Here is a 16,759-nt window from a genome sequence, read left to right on the forward strand (position 1 = left end):
TCTGCATCTGCTGTCTATTCATCAACACATCTGAATCTGGATCTTTCCCTTAGGAGAGACATTTTAGGGCTCTGGGAGTCAATAGACGTTGGCTTAAGAGCTTCCTGAATGTCTTTACACCTGGCCTTGGGGGGCTACCAGCTTGGGCCTTCAGACCATCTTCTTTTCCTTTGGGAAATGATGGAGGAGAAAAAGGGAGGCCACACAGAACCGAACTACCCCAGGCAAGACGAAGCACATTTGGCTGGGCCATGTTTTTGTCAGCTGACTTACTGTCCTGGCTTTCCAGCCCTGAGTAACAGATGACCACAGACCCACTGACCAGGGGTGACACCCTTGCCGGGCTCCTCTTGGTCCTGTAGGGCAGACGGCCCGTGTGCTGGGGTCTGCACTGGCTCTCCCTGAGGCTGCAGTCGGGGTGTGTCCTGGGGCCAGGGTCTTGTCAGAAACCTGAGCCTTCTTCCAAGCTCACCTAAAGTCATGCCGTGTCACCTGGTCACAGAGATGCTGCCTCACGCCGGGCACACCTGCCACTCATGCAGAGGGAGGGCAGGGCGGTACAGGTGCCAACCCAGAATCCTGCCACCACACGCATGGCATCTCACAAACACGTTCAGGAGTTTCTTTCTCTCCCTCTCCTTCGCTCCCATGGGGGACTTGCTTGGTACTTCGATACGTGCACCCGTGAGGCTTGTGGAGTGACAGGACCCAGAAATGGCCTATGGGTCTCTCTGGCTTCTGATTGGCGACAATCCTGGGCCCAGAGTTCAGCTCGGGGGTGCCTGGGAGGAGATAGGAGGGGAAGGGACTCATGGACATGCATCAGTGGTCAGGAGCAGGAAGGGCTCTGCAGGAGAACACTGAGCTCGCTGTCCCGCCCTGCCTCCTGGCAGAGCCTCCCCGTTGGTGGCAGATCCTGAGAAACAGCCAAGCTAGTGGCATTACAAGTGGCTGCGTGGGACGCTTCTGGACCAAGAGACAGGTGGTGGCAAGCTGCTGCGTCTTGGGTGGCCACACAGACAGTGAAATGACATCCCAGTGAAAGAGTGTGGGTCCACCCTGACATTCCCACATCCCAGGGGGGCCCCAAACTTGGGGACATGGCAGCCCCAAGACTGAGGTTAAGTTGCCCAGAGCTCTGCAGAATGGAAATTTAGGATCAGAGATTACACCGACTTACAGAAAATACGGTTCTGTTTATATCTGGTTTGTGGGCCGGGGTTCATATTCCCCAAGTAAGAAGAATGCTCAAGTGTCCCAGGAAAAATGCTAATAAAGTGGAGTGGCAGGAAACCGAAAGGATCTGTGAGATGTATTCTCTGGCTTCTGAATCCTAGGCTTCCAGGAGAGCTGTACAGACATGAAGATTCAGACATGTGTGTGCATGTGTGTGCACGTGTTATGGTCTGGTCTTAATAAACCCAATACTAAAACACATACAGTGTTCTGGCTGAAAGTTTGTGTCTCTTCAAAATTCATGTGAAAACTCAATGCACGATGTGATGGTATTAAGAAGTGGTAGCTTTTAACCAAAGGGAATGGTGCACATCTATTATTCCAGATGTTTGGGAGGCTGAGGCAGGAGGATCTCAAGTCTGAGGCCAGCCTGGGGAACTTAGTGAGACCCTGCCTCAAAATAAAAAGTAAAATGACAGGCGATGTGGCTCAGGGGTAGAGCGCTTGCCTAGCATGAGTGAGGCCCTGGGTTCCATCCCTGGCACCACATAAAAATAAAAACAAATAAAATAAAGGCATTGTGTCCATCTATAACTAAAAAAAATTTTTAAAAAAAGTAGTTCTTGAATCTTGTGACCAGAACTTGGACACAGAACTGGATGGACCTGGAAGCACCTGGAGGTGGATGAGGTGAGAGGCTCTCCTAGGGCGGCTTCCAGAAAGTAAAGGGCGCTTCACCTTCTGTGTGTGAGGGGGAAGACTTGCTATGGCAGAGTGGCTGTGTTAGCTCTCCATGACTTTGATAATGATCAGTTTAAAAGGAGGAAGGGTTGTTTTGACTCATGGTTTTAGAGGTTCTGATCCTTGGTTGCAGGTCGAATGACCTAACTTCCTCCCCCAGGCCCCGCCTCCCCAGGCCCCGCCTCCCCAGGCCCCGCCTCCCCAGGCCCCGCCTCCCCAGGCCCCGCCTCCCCAGGCCCCGCCTCCCCAGGCCCCGCCTCCCCAGGCCCCGCCTCCCCAGGCCCCGCCTCCCCAGGCCCCGCCTCCCCAGGCCCCGCCTCCCCAGGCCCCGCCTCCCCAGGCCCCGCCTCCCCAGGCCCCGCCTCCCCAGGCCCCGCCTCCCCAGGCCCCGCCTCCCCAGGCCCCGCCTCCCCAGGCCCCGCCTCCCCAGGCCCCGCCTCCCCAGGCCCCGCCTCCCCAGGCCCCGCCTCCCCAGGCCCCGCCTCCCCAGGCCCCGCCTCCCCAGGCCCCGCCTCCCCAGGCCCCGCCTCCCCAGGCCCCGCCTCCCCAGGCCCCGCCTCCCCAGGCCCCGCCTCCCCAGGCCCCGCCTCCCCCTCCAACAGCACCATCGGCTGGGAACCACGCTCCTAACTCGTGAGCCTTAGAAGTTTTCAGGTCTCCACTAAAGCACTGGATGGAGTTCCTCTTTGCTAGTCTTCTGAGACAGGTGTCCCTAGTGCAGAGTGACCTTGCCTAACAGTCTTCCTACTTGCAACGAATTCTCCTTGCACACACGCGCGCGCGCACGCGCACACACACACACACACACACACACACACGACATATAGAGTTCACTGATTTTAGGCGTGCAACTATTGCGTTTTCTAAATGTACATACCCCTGCAACCACACCCAGACCACTTCCCACCCCGCCCTCAGTATTCTCCTTTGCCCTTTCTGTTTACTGTCCAGAGGATACCAGTGTCCTGACTTCTGTCACCATCAGTTGGCTTCCTCTGCTTTGGAACATCATACCCATACGACCACACGTAACTCTTCTTTTGTGCCTGTCTTCTGCCACTCAAGTTTCTGGGACATTGATCCATGTTGTGAATGCCAGCAGTTTAACAATTTTAAAATGGTGGCATGGTCGTCTTTTGTGTGAATGAACCAAAATCTATTTCTCCTTTATCCACAGATGGACACTGGGTTGTTTCCACTTTTTTCTTCAGAATTTCAGTGAACAAACTGGACACACACACCTTCCTCCTTGCATCGAGGGCCTCCTGCCCCCACTTCTCATTGCCCTCCGAAGAGTAGAATTGCTGCCTGTGTCAGTCCTGTAGCTCCCCCTCCTTGTTGATGCTTAGAATTGTCAGTCTTTTCCATTTTAGCCAGTGGGAGTGTTTTTCTGTAAGTTCTGTAATTTAGGGATTTTGTTAAGTACCTTATTAAGTAGTTCTTTTTTTTTGGTACCAGGGATTGAACCCAGTGCTTAACCACTGAGCCACATCCCCAGCCCTTTTAATATTTTATTTAGAGGCAGGGTCTCACTGAGTTGCTTAGGCCCTTGCTAAGTTGCTAAGCTGGCTTTGAACTCGTGATCCTCCTGCCTCAGCCTCCTGAGCTGCTGGGATTCCAGGCATGTGCCACGGTTCCTGGCTTCTATTTCGCTCATGTTTGATGGAACACTGTGGGAGATTGAGGTGGCATGGTCTCTACAGATGACCAGTCTCCAGCCAAGATGGACATACACAGGTGTGTGATCCTGTCCGGATTTGGTCAGAAAAACAGAACCTTGGTAAGACTGTATGGGCAGCTGGGGGCTGGCGAGTCGTCTGTGGAAAGCCAAGGAAGGTTCTGGGACTGGCAAGTCTGAGCCATGGGAAGAAAGCCTGGCTGTGGCATGGGGAGGGGGCAGGGCAAACTGCACACCAAGGGCAGCCGCAGGGACTCACCAAGCAGGACTGCTTTCTGCCCTTGAAATTCAACAAGCCAGGACCCACGGAGGGGCTGGGGACCTTCACACCCTGACCAGGACGCGGGGACACTGATGAGATCGGCCTGGTGGGGACAAAGGGATCTCAAGCCAAGGGGAAGGGAGGGCTTCCTGGAGCCCGGAGCCCCACAGTCCGGTCCTGTAGAGCAGGATGGCTCCCACTTGACTTTCCGCTCCCAAATTTCACAGATTTCTCTTGTGGTCTATCCATGCTTCCTGGGACCCTCCAGGAAAAGACCCCTGGGAATCAGGGGTCCAGTCTGGCCAGCTGGGCACATCACAAAGTCCCCAGAGAACCTTCCTTGCTTGTAAGGAAGTGAAAAGAACTGAAAGGTAGGGGGCATTTATTTGGGGCCAGTTACTGTGCTGATGCTTGTTGACTCACCGACAATCTTCGGGCGAGGCGAGGCCCAGAAAGAAAGGGCCCGCAGGGAGGCCCGAGTGGTCACTGCAGAGGGAGTGAACCCTGAGAGGCTCTTTGTCAGGATGTGGGTTACTTGGGGGCAACCAGGTACCAGAGGAGGCAGAAGCTGGACCTGGACAGACGGATGAGATGCAGGTGTCCCAGGACCACTGGTGACCTTTTGAATGTTTATAAGTCATTTGAAAAGACATGTGTCCTTGCTCTGAAGTTTTTCATCACTCATGTACAGTTAGTAAATGTAACTGGGTTTAGATTGATAATGTTTGAGGTAGTAATTTGTCTTTTCTTTTTCCTTTACCCTTGTTCCTTCAAGAGAGAGCAGGTAACCATGTTTTCGGTTTTTGCCCAAGGAAGAGTTTTGTAGCAAGGCAAAGAAGTTGTTCCAAACATTTCTCTTTCTGCCTTCTTTAATTTTTCTTTTTCTGGTACTGGGTACTGAACCCAGGGGTTCTCTACCCTGAGTTGCATCCCCAGTTCTTTTTGTTTATTTTATTTTATTTTATTTTAAGAGAGGCTCATGGTAAGTTGCTGAGGCTCATCTCAAACTTGCCATCCTCCTGCCTCAGCCTCCTGAGTAGCTGGGATCACAGGCACCTGCCAGTGCTTCTGGATGATTTTAGTCCTCATCCCAAAGAAGGAGGAATGCAGTTTGTGGGTCCTGGAGCATGAGGAGTAGCAGAATCCCTGGGAGCATATATATGGGCAGATGGCCAATGTCACAAAAGATCCCAGGAGACAGGACTTAGTGTTGTCTCCACTTTACAGATGAACACTGAGGCAAAATGGTGCCGGGAACAGGATGAGACGTACCCGTGGCATTGTGGAGGCACGTCTCCTGGAGATGCTCATCCGTGGATTCTGATCCTGGGTATCTATCTAGGCTGGAGGTCTCACTTTTCCTAGAACCAGAATTACTCACGATGTAAGTTTCTCCATCTTGTTTCCTCCTCTGATTCTTATTTAAATTAAAGGGTACAAAGAGAAGGATAGATCATTCTGGAAGGCTTAAATTTCATCTAAATGTTATGTGTGTGATCCAAGTAGAGGAATTATGTCCTCAGACTCACATTTATCTTGTGGTCACTTTGGGCCCTCAGATTCATTTTTTTTTTCAATAACTGCTCATGTTTGCCTTTTTTTATTTTTGTTTCCTTAGATGACTGGCTAGTAACCTTCCATGGACCAAGCATGGGCGGGGCATACCTGACATGAAATAAAACAATACATTTACGGCGAAAAAAAAAAAAAACACTTCACTTCCTATTCCTTGAAGCCAATTTTAGCTGATTTCTAACCAGTGAAGTAATATTTTACTTCAGTATTGTTTACTCGTGTATCTCAATACCAGGCTCCACTCACTCAACAAAAATCCTTGGAGCCTTTAGTGGGCTTTGGACTCTGTTATTGTGTACTGGGGGGTAGAGATTCGCTTCTAGACTGAGCAAAAGAAAGCTCTTGCTCTCCTGAGGTTCAGTCTGGGTTTGCGGATTGAATACTACAGGTTGCTCAAGGTCAGGAGGAAGCGGACATATAATTGTGGTGAATTTCACAGACAGAAAATGTGTGTCTCAAAAACTCTTCCACTGTCATTGTCTGTGCATGTGTGTGTGTATGTGTGTGTGTGTGTGTGTGTGTGTGTGTGAGAGAGAGAGAGAGAGAGAGAGAGAGAGAGAGAGAGATTAGAAGGGAAGGGAACAGCTGAAATGCAAAACAAATACAGGGGGCACAGAGTGGAAAATCCAGGGACCTTCCTCCCTTAGCTGTTCTAGAAATAGAAATAGAGGTCTGTGTTCTCAGTTAAAAACATGGAAGACAAGAAAAGGCAATTCGAGATGAAGATTCCTCTCAAATGGTAAAAGAGGTTATGATTTTAAAACTCAGCCTTCAATTTAAAGGAGTTAAATTATATACACTGAAATAGAAGACAAGCTGTCTTGAGGATTTGGAAAAGCATTTTCTTCTTCCATGGGAGGGGGGGGGGTTAGAAAGAAAGGCCATTTTTCCTTCCACCCAAATAGGGCAAAAGCATAGTACCTCCAGCCCTGTAGCATGAGAGCGGCTGTCAGTGTAGTGTGCACTTGTGTACATAACATACAAACAAAGTGTATGCTTATCAGGTTCAGATAATTAAGCACTTACCAACTCACTGCTCATTTTTTAAAAGTTTGCCCTAGCAGCCAGATCCACAGTTCCCCCACTAGTCTACATGCTTCTCCATTAGTTGGGGACCAGGGCATTCCCAAGGGAACCCGTGCAGTGCCTGGCAAAGAGCAGAAGCTGTCAGTTGCTTCCGGCTTTGGTCCACAGAACTGGATGTCAAAACTGCTGTAGGTAGGTGGCAGTGTGGTATGCTGGTTCAACACCCAGCTTTAAATGTACCCAGTTAGCACTGTTAACCATCTCTTTGTGGTCTGGGAGCAAACTGTGAAATCGTTCATCGTCTCAGTCTCAACTTCTCATCTGTAAAACAGAGAGTAGCTTCCACAGTTCTTTCAAAGATTGAAATAACCAGTGAAAAGAGCCTAGTACGTGTTCTTAATCATGGTAGTTTTTATTACCTTACATATGAGCACTGACCAAATGAGAGTGATTATCATGACTGCTGACTAGACTAGCTGAAGACTGAGAGGAAATTGAACAAAGCCAACATTCCACTAACTGTAAGGTTACTGGTTCACTCATTTGTCATGGAACACTGAGGTAAACCTAGATCGAGGGTGGCATGCTCACATTTCCAAAGACCCATTTCTCTTGTATTATGGAAGTATGTGCTGGTCAACTTTCTGGAGGGGGCCGGGGAAAGACTTGAAAATCCTTATCCCTTTCATGAGCTGCATCTTTGTTAAACCCAGCCTGAAAATCCAGGTAGTGTAGTACACCTGAGGGGGCTTTTGCTTTGGCACAGGGACTTCCTAATTTTGGCATAAGGGACTTCCTAATTTGTTCAGACACCAGTGTGCCAGCGCGGTCATCCATCTCCACCACTGACCACCCCAACCATGTTTCAACATGGTTGGGGTGGTCAGTGTCAATGTTTGTATACCTGGAGAACAAAACGACGTGTTATCTGCACCCAAGTGGAGGTCAAGTCCTGGCCTTCAAGGAGAAAGGGTCACAGCTTCAAGAGGAAAAATCCATCTGACCTCCAGTCCTTCAAGAGGGCGGGATCCTAAGAGGGCTTCCGAGTGGAGTCCAGCCCCGCGGGCTCACAGAGTATTGGCCTCATACTAGGTGTCCTGCGGTCCCTCTGCGTGTCTCTGAGCTGGTGCCCAAGTCCCGCGGCCGGTAATAGGTGCACTGAACAGGCCAGCACGCCCTCCCGAGATTGTCCCCGCTCTGCAGACCGCCAGCCGGCTCCTCGGCGCCCCTGCCCACCGCCTCTCCGCGCCGCCTGGAGTTCCCGGTCCGGCCGGCGGTGGGCGCGCGCCCCGCGAGCCGGAGCCCTGCGCCGGAGGGCGGCCGGTCACCCCGCCGAGCCGGGGGTCCCGCGGCCTGGGCGCCCGCTCGCCTCCCCGCACGCAGCCGGCAGAGGTCGGTGCGGGCTGCGCGCCGCGGGGTCTGGGCGGGGACCCCTCCCCCGCCCCCGCGGCCTGGCCGCGCGCCGGGTCCCCGCCGCAGCGCGGGGAGGAGGAGGGCGCAGAGGCTGGCGGAGTTGGAGACAGACAGCCTCGGCGCGCACAGTTACGGCTGGAGGCCGGCGGCGGCCGGAGGCGGGCCTCTCCCCCGCCGACTGGAGGCGGGACACCTCCCCGGCGGTCCGGGCTCCGGCTCCCCTGCGCCCCCCGCCCGAGGCTGCACACCCGGCCCGGCGCGATCGGCTGGCCCTGCCCGCCCCGCGCGCCGCCGCGGCCGGCCGGGGATCCTCGGCGAGCCGGGGAGGAGCTGCCGCCGCCGCCGCCAGACAGGCTGCGAGTCCCTGGGAAAGTGAAAGGGGGGCGGGGAGCGCGGGGGCGGCCCGGGTGGAAGGTCCCCGGCTCTTAAAGAGACCCGGCGCGCCGCGCCGCGCTCCCCGCCAGCCCGCTGCGCACCCCCGCCGCGGCGGCCCGGCGCCCCTCCCCCGCAGCCCGCAGGCCCCGGTGGCCCCGCGAGCCGCACTGCGGGCGGTCCCCCGCCTCCGCTCCCGAGGGCCGGCCGCAGGTGAGTGCCGACCCGGGGTGGCCGCTGTGGTCGCTGCGGCTGGCTGAAGTTCACCGCCGCGTTGGGGCGGGAGGAGGGCGGCCGAGGGGGGCCGGGACTCCGGACAGGACGCTCCTGGACCGAGACGTCCGCCAGCTTGCGCCGTCTGCGGGGCCGGAGGGAGCGGCCCGGCGCCGCGATCCCTCCCTGCGCGGCGCGTCCCCCCGAGACCTGCGCGAGGTCCGTGAGGCTGTGTCACGGGTGGGCACCAGGGCGTCCCAGGCGCTGGCTGGGGGGCCAGCGTGCTCGGCTGCCAGAACCTCGTCCACCCCCACCCTGTGTCCCGCTGTTGCAGGACTCGGGTCCGCCCCGCCCGGAGGCCGGGATGGGCGCGGGGGTGGCTGCCCAAAGTGTCTGCACTCTTAGGCCTCTCGGTGAACCGCTGCAGGCAGGGGGACTGGAGGTCAGCAGGAAGCGGGAAGACCGGGCAGGACCTTGCCAGGGAGTTTGCGGGAAGGAAGTGGGGCGGGGGCGGGCCGCACCCCTCCCCGGGCTCCTGCACCCCGCGCCCCAGCACCCCGCGCTCCCGGCTCCCCAGCCCCTCGGACCCGCCTCAGCGGCGTCTCCCCGGGTCCCCCCGCGCGCGTTGACGTCGTCGCGGGGCCGCCCGGAGCTCCAGGCATTGGCTGGGAAGTCGATTGTCTTGGGCGGCTGCTTTACCCTTCGGCGGGGTCTCGAGTCCCGGAGGAAGCCGGCGTGTGTGGAATTCTCTCCGACCCTCGCGGCGGAATAAACAGGAAGCGAAGAGCACCCAGCCCGGCCCGCACTTGCCTTTGTTGAGGGGTCTGCCCTGCACAGCCCCGAGGAGGCTGCCCCGGACCCCCGCCCGATGCGCCGCCCCGGGTGGGGCTGGGGGCGCGCCCTGTGAGCAGGTTGGTGGGAGTCGGTGGGCTGTGTTTAGGTCAGTCGCTAAGGTGGCGGGAAGACGTTGGCTTGTTTCGTAAACTTTTTTTTTTTTAATTGGTAAAGGAGGGGGCTTCCCGGTGAAGCAGAGATTTCGGGACTGCAGGGACCCGTGGTGGGTGGGCGGCACCTGGGGAAGGCGCCTCCTTGAGCACCTGGGCTCCGGGTCACCTGGAGAGCCACTGCCCTGGCGGTCAGGATGGCGAGAAACTCCGTGAAGCGCGTGGGGCTTCCTAGCTTCCAGCAGAGCGGAAGAATGATTGCTGAGCGGCACTGGCCACATAAACTAGCGTAATATTTTTGTTTTCCCCAAAGAATCTTTTAATTAGCTAGAATTGGATCATTTTGCTTTGCTTTGCTTTTCCTCTGTGTCTACTCCCTTCTTTTTTTCCCCCTCTTCTAATTATTTTGGCATCTTCCCATCCCTGGACTCCTGAGTTAAGATTCAGTGCTGCTTTCTTGGGGGTTGAATTGTGATACATATTTGTTGGTGGCCTACTGTGTGCTAGGCATTGTCGGATGTGAGCTGAGATGGTGATCCCTAGAGCTACACTTCCTAAGTTATTTTAGGTAGAGGTGGATGGAGATGGTGAGTAGCATTGTCTCTTAAAAATAGGGGGCTGGGGATGTAGCTCAGTGGTAGAAGCCTGGTTCATTCCAAGCAACACACACACACACACACACACACACACACACACACATACACACATACAAACACACACACACAACATAGGGAACTATGGCTAGCATGGGGGTGGATGCCTTGCCCCAGGAAAGGGGCTGGGAAACTCCCTTTCAAAACAGCCTTCTGCACTAGTTTGACTGCTGGCCTGTCCCTCCCCTGGAGCTCCAGGACTGTGTATTGAATTCCCGGAAGGTTCTGTCAAGTGTGTGGATAATCTGCCAGTGCATCAGGTCACGCCTGCAGTTAGTCTTTTTCTAGTATTTAAATCGAGCTTCCTGTCATCTGTGAATCTGCCTTTGCACTCTGCACGGTTCTCTTCTTTGTGTTCAATAAAGGATCCTAGTATCAAATTTGAGTCATTACATACACAATGGGTAGACCCGAATGTGACCCACATGCACTTATTGGATGATAATATTTGGTTTCTGTCATCCCCATGAAATGGTATTTGATGGACCTTGCAAAGCAGTGCTTTTAGAACATGGGGGGGTAAATTCCTCATGATTTTTGAAAGCTTAATTCTTTTAGGAGCTTCGCTTTGCTATTGACATTGAACCTACTGTTAGGCATCAGGGCTGAGGCTGTAAATGCCAGTAAGGGGTTTGCTGTAACGGCATCATAGCTACCTTCCTCTCTTGTTTGAAAAGACTTCTCTAATTTCTCAACATTCTGCTGTTACCCTTGGAAGAGTTTGCTGTCCTTGGCCATGGTTCTAGTTCATGTAGATTTGTATTTATGTTGGAGAAGACTCCTGCCAGCAGGTTTTTAGGGCTGTCTCTTGAATCCTCTTGGGGGCTTGGTTTGCATGACCACAATCCTGCAGTGGAACCCAGCCAGTGCCAGCTGCTTATTAAGGGATTTTGTGCCAATTTGTTGGCACGTCGTTTGAGATTCAACAGTCCTCTCCTCACCCTCCCCCACCAGAATATATACATACACAGACAAATATTTATTTCCCCCCAACTGCTGACAGTGTTCTAAGAATAGTTTTCTTGCCTGGCACAGGGAGAGCGAGGACCCGTCTGCAGAGGTGTTTACAGTTTGGGGCTGTGCTGTAGGCTGGGTTGACTTAGCAGCCTGGCAGAGCAGCCTTGTGGCTCATGGGGCACAGTCTGGTTTTTCTCTGGGCTGCTGGAGGGGTAACTGCCCAACCTGACAAGGCACGAAAGAAAAGGGAGAGTGACTTTTGCTCTTGTGAGTAATTTCTGGCCAGCCGGAAATAGAGCCCCCTCCAGATCCCTGTGCGTTTACCCTGCGAGAAGTCACCTGTGGTGGTGTTATAGGAGGCACTCTCTGTGCCATCATGTAAAACCAAAGCCTCTTTGGGGCTCTGGGCAGGAGTGCAGATTGCCCAGATGTTCCCGGAAGCCCTTGGCTTGTTTCTTCTCTTCTTTCTTCTGCAGCTGGGCCTATGGAGTCTCCGTGCGGTGTCCGTCCTTCATGGCAAGAATTAATACAAAAGAAGTCATAGCTGTAAAAGAAGAGCAGACCCTTTTAAAAAATATATTTATTTTTTTGATTGTAGGTGGACACAATATCTCCATTTCATTTTTTTGCGGTGCCATTATTTTTTTTGATATCAAAATGGCTCTCCACTAACAAGGGCTGAGTTAGTGGCAATTGGATCTTGATCTATATGATGATGTCCATGTAAAGTGAATCTTAAGTTTTAAAATGGGAATGTAAAAGTTCTGCCTACTTTGAAAATGTAGGCCACGAGACCTGCCACTTTTGGGGGGAGAGATTTTTTTTTGTGGCCATCGTTTGTTCCTTGTTAAGAAACTCAGAGCAAAAAGCAAGCACCTGTACTCTTAATTGCTTTAGAAATATTGGGTTTAGGTTCCTAATTAATATCATTTTTCCCCCTCTGACACAGGAAGACTTGAAACAATGTCTGTGTTGTCGCATCTCTGTGTGATTTAAGTATGGATTGCTTTTCTTTGAGTTCTCACTAAAAATGGTACTTTGGCCTTTTAAGCTGTTTTTCTGAGGACTTTTCTTTCCACCAAGCTGTTTTCCAGCTAGGTCTTGGAAATTACGAAGAACATAGCTATAATTTCTCCCTTGATTGGCAGCTGAGAGCTTTCCCGGACAAAAATAAGGCTGTACTGTGCCAAATGGTTGACTTTTCTAGAATAAAAACTCTAAAGGGTATGCAAAAAGTCCTCTGGTTAATATATTGGCATTCCCAGAACCCACTAAAACTCCGGCAGCCTGCCAGACTGCACTTAATGAGGACGCAGAGTCTGGCTCAAGTCCCCATGAGCAGAAGGGGGTGGGCGCTGGATGTCCACACCCTTTATTAATTTTTAATGACTGTACTTTTGTTTTGCAAATTTTGCTTAGTGCTCCCCTCACCACTGACCCCTGCTACAACAGACCCCCTCCCTATCTATTTAGATGTTCAAGGTTAAGAATCCTGCTGAGAGATCTCTTCTGTTTTCTTGGTTCTTTTGTTGTTGGTTTTCTATCCACCTCCCCCCCCCACCTTTATTTTTGGAAAAGGAAGAGAGGAAGGGAACACAGAGGATGGCAACTTTTTTTTTTTTTTAATGATGCTTTATTGTCTGCTGGAAAAAGAGAAGCATTTATGAAACTTTAAGTTTGGCAGACAGTTTATATGACAGTGCAAGTTGGTGCTTGCCAAGCTCCAGACAGATTGTTAATGTTACATGACAGGGATAAATAAATTACTGCTGTCTGCAACAGCTAGCACTGCAAGTGCTCTGCAGCCCTGGCTGGCGGGCGCTGCTTCCCGGGGCCTGGTGGCTGTGCAGCTGCAGGCAAGGTCTCCGCCTGCTGCCTAGAACGCTGGGACTTGGTTCGGAAATGAAAAGGGTGTGTCTCCTGCTTTTATTTTTGGCTGTGCTGCAGGGCCACAGAATCCACGTAGCAACTCCGAGTCCGAGTCCTTTTATTTGCTAGGCTGCTCCCAGGCCCCAGCTCTGGTCCACACCCACATTCCTTCCCGCACACCAGGGAATATGGTACCTAGTCTTCTTCCCAGACCTACACTTTGTTCTGAGCTGCTCAGAGCCCGAGGTCCCATAGCCAAGTTCCAAACTGTTGACAGTTGTGTTCCTTCTGCAGGTGTACACACTGGGAACAAATTGTCTGCACTAGATAAGTGTGTGTTGCCCTGGGAGGAGGAGGCTGGGTGGCACTCCTTGGGCATAATGTACTTTCATCGTGGGCAATTTGGAGACTCAGCTGGCAGAGTGACAGGTGTAATGAACTTAATGGTCGTGCTCTAGTTGTTAGTGGACACGCTGCTCATGTTACAAAGCCACCTCATATGTGGGGCCCCTGCCAAATGACTCGCTTTTCTCTTTGCAGACAGGACTCCGGGGCTGGCCTCTTGGAGTGGCACTAAGGTCAGGAATTGGGTGTTGTGAGCAACGTGTGTGTGACTTCTTTACCCGGGTCCTAAAGGGACTGGAGATTGTCTGAGTGAGACTTCAGGGGGGAAATAGCCTCGCGCCACCCACCCTGGCCAGTCCTTCCTCCACACTGGGTGTGTCAGGGACTCTCTGGGTGTGCGTGGACTTCCTGCCTTGGGGTTTGCAGATGGAGGCTTGTGGTTCCTGTGTGCTGGCTGGCCACTGTTCTCCAGAAATGGGCTGGGCCTGCAGCTGGCAGGGGCACAACTAGGCATTGTTCCCATCGTCTGTGGCCCCAGGGCTGGCAACCTGTGCAGAGCTGGGCCGGGATTTCCATGGTTCAGGCTCATTGGTCTGTCCTAAGGAAAGAGCAGGAGAGCCCACAGAAGGAGGCCAGGCTGCTTTCTTCTGGCTCCTTGACCTCTGGCCAGACCTGCCTTAACCCAGGGCCCTTGATCAGCTCATAGCAACAGCAGTTCCCAACACAGAGGGCTGTTCACTGTGCGCCAGGCTGTGGCCTTAGTGCTGTACATCTATTACGAATTTCATCCTCCTAGCAGTTCTGTGACATAGATGGGCCTGCTGTCCCCATTGCACAGATACTAGGAAAGAAGTTGTCCCATGTCACACAGTGGCCTGTGACCACCCCCGGTAGTCTGGCTCCAGAGACTGGAGCTGCCCGAGGTTGGGCCCACGTCTGAAATTCTTCATCAGGACCACTCAGGAGCTAGTGAAGGAGGACAGTGACATTCCTCTCCCTGCCTCTGTACAGGACCCTGAGGGACTCTGGCCGGCCACACCCCAAGCTTGGCCTGTGGTACACTCGCTCTGACCTCCTCTCTGCTCTCAGTTCTGCTCCCTGCTCTGCGCCTGTCTTGCCCATGGCAGTTCTGCCACACAGGCCCTTGAAAGCCCCTCTGCTCTGTGTCCTGCAGGGTCTCTGGGTGGGTCTGCCAGAGTGTACGCCCATCTCCTAGGGGTGAAGCCGAGGCCTGCAGCAGCAGCTGTCCGCGTGGGGCTGAGGGGAGGCTGGGAAGGCCTCTCCTCAGGTGTCCCTTCCCGCAGCAGGGTCCAGGTCATCCAGAGAACAAGACTGTGACTCTCATGTTTGGAAAAAAACATTGCATTTGATCTCGAAGATTTCTCTCTTTGGCTTCATGACATAGAATCATTAGCCGCACATTGACATATACTTCCTGTGACACTGTCCATGGGGACTAAAGAGAGCTCCCAGGAGACACAAATGTAATTGTGCCTGGCAGGACAGACCTTCTGTTCCTTGAGAACCTTCCATGGCAACAGGGCAGAGAAAGAGCCCATCACAGTCCTGAGCCCCAGCCCCAGCAGGAGTTTCCTTGGAATTGGTGGCTGGGATCTGTGCAGTCTCCTGTATAAATACCCTCCGTGGCAGGACGCTTTGGAACCTTTGTGGCATTTGAGTCACACACCAGCTGGGAAGGGGGTGGGTGAGTTGTTGAGGAGATGGAGGCCACTCCTGGGCTGGCCTGGGCTCTGTCTTTCCTGTCCATCTCCAAGCACAGTTGGCATCCAGGACTGGGGCCTGGCTTGGAGGGGCCACTCCCACTGGCACCTGCAGATTAAATAGTTTTCTTTTCCTGATTATGTGCTTCCTGAAGATAATTAGGAAATACAAAGAGAAACAAAGAGGAGCCAGGCATGGTGGCCCTACCCACCCGTAATCCCAGCAGCTTGGGAGGCTGAGGCAGGAGGATCCTGAGCTCAAAGCCAGCCTTAGCAATAGCAAGGCACTAAGCAACTCAGTGAGACCTAAATAACATACAAAATAGGACTGGGGGACGTGGCTCAGTGGTTGAAGTGCCCCTGAGTTCAATCCCTGGTACTCCCCCCAAAAAAGGGCTGGGGATATAGCTAGGTGGTAGAGCATCCCCGACTCAATTCCCAGTAACTAACACACACACACACACACACACACACACACACACACACACACACAAGAAAATAAAAGACTGAAATTACTACATTCTACTACCTCTAGGGATGATCAGTGTAAACATTAAATTCTTTCCAGACTTATTGATTGATTAATTACAAAATCATATGTAGAATTTTATGGATTAATTTTGAATCATGTATAGAATCTATATACTGTTTCTTTTTAAGTATTCTATCATGAACATTTTTCATGTGATTTCAATATTGTACCCAAATACTACTTCTGATCACTGTATAATATCCTACTCTGTGGCTATATTGTGATTTTTTTTTTAAAGCAATTTCAGGACATTGAGACTACTGCTAGTTTTCTCTATTTTCAATAATACTACATTGAACTTTTTAAAAATTATATTCTATTTGATTGCTAAAGGGAAGTTTGGTGTGAGAATTTTCCCCCCACCTTTTTTTAAAAAAATATTTTTTTAGCTGTAGTCAGGCACAATACCTTTGTTTTACTTATTTATTTTTATGTGGTGCTGAGGATCGAACCCAGAGCCTCACATGTGCTAGGCGAGTGCTCTACTGCTGAGCCACAACCCCAGCCTTTTTCCTACCTTTTTTAATTGGTGCATTATAGTCGTACATAATGGTGGAACTCATTGTTACGTATTTGCACATGTACATGATATGCCAACATAATTTGGCCAATATGGGTGTGAGAATGTTTTAGGGTCCTCCAAAAGTATTGCCATATTGGTTTTTGGGGCCCTGGGGATGGAGGCTACTCCCCCTCCCACAGACAGTGGGACGAATGTTATGGTGAAAATGCCTTGTGAACTTGGCATTGAAATGGTATGGTGCTTTCATTTCCCTTCCCATCCTTTTATTCTAAAAATCTGGGTTTGCATCATCTTGATCCTAGGTGGGGAGAGTTGCTGTTTGCTACAGTGTCATTCAGGGCAAAGGCAGCTACGTTAATGGACCGACTCATCAGGAGGTATAGGACCTTTGTGTTATTTTATATAGGAATTAAATTCTACTTAATAGATTAAGGGCAATAAACAGTCTGATGATAAACACACACACACACACACACACACACACACACACAGTTTTATTTTCATTCTTTGGTGCTGAGTATTGAACCCAGAACCTCTCGAGTGCTACCATGGAGCTGCACTCCCAGGATTTATGACTATAGATTGCTCTTGGTCTCTCCCTCACTGTCCTGACCTCCTGCCTGGGGCACACTTGGAGTCACAGTGGAGGAATGAGGGCCAGCACAGGGAGCAACTGGCTGCTGCCATATCCATGTGCTACCTGGCTCCGTCCCTTCTGAATGACCACTCTATGAGACCGATGGGTCTGGTCTGCTTGTG

At 52.1% G+C, this 16,759-nt stretch overlaps 1 protein-coding gene across 4 annotated transcripts in view; it reads left to right on the forward strand.

Moving 5' to 3' along the window:
* The first annotated feature begins 7,757 nt into the window (after positions 1–7,757).
* Ldlrad4 (low density lipoprotein receptor class A domain containing 4) overlaps positions 7,758–16,759 on the forward strand; it is a 353,541-nt gene continuing 344,539 nt past the window's right edge. Inside the window, exon 1 of one of the 4 annotated variants that reach the window (XM_078030497.1) lies at positions 7,758–7,850. The gene's annotated coding sequence lies outside the window, so the exon portion shown is untranslated. Of the gene's footprint in view, positions 7,851–8,336; positions 8,457–8,537; positions 8,676–9,226; positions 9,368–16,759 lie in introns of those variants that run through there. The other 3 variants (XM_078030495.1, XM_078030496.1, XM_005334878.5) reach the window with 3 other exon arrangements.

The sequence above is a fragment of the Ictidomys tridecemlineatus genome, chromosome 13 (genome assembly GCF_052094955.1).
Source record: "Ictidomys tridecemlineatus isolate mIctTri1 chromosome 13, mIctTri1.hap1, whole genome shotgun sequence".
Taxonomy (NCBI): domain Eukaryota; kingdom Metazoa; phylum Chordata; class Mammalia; order Rodentia; family Sciuridae; genus Ictidomys; species Ictidomys tridecemlineatus.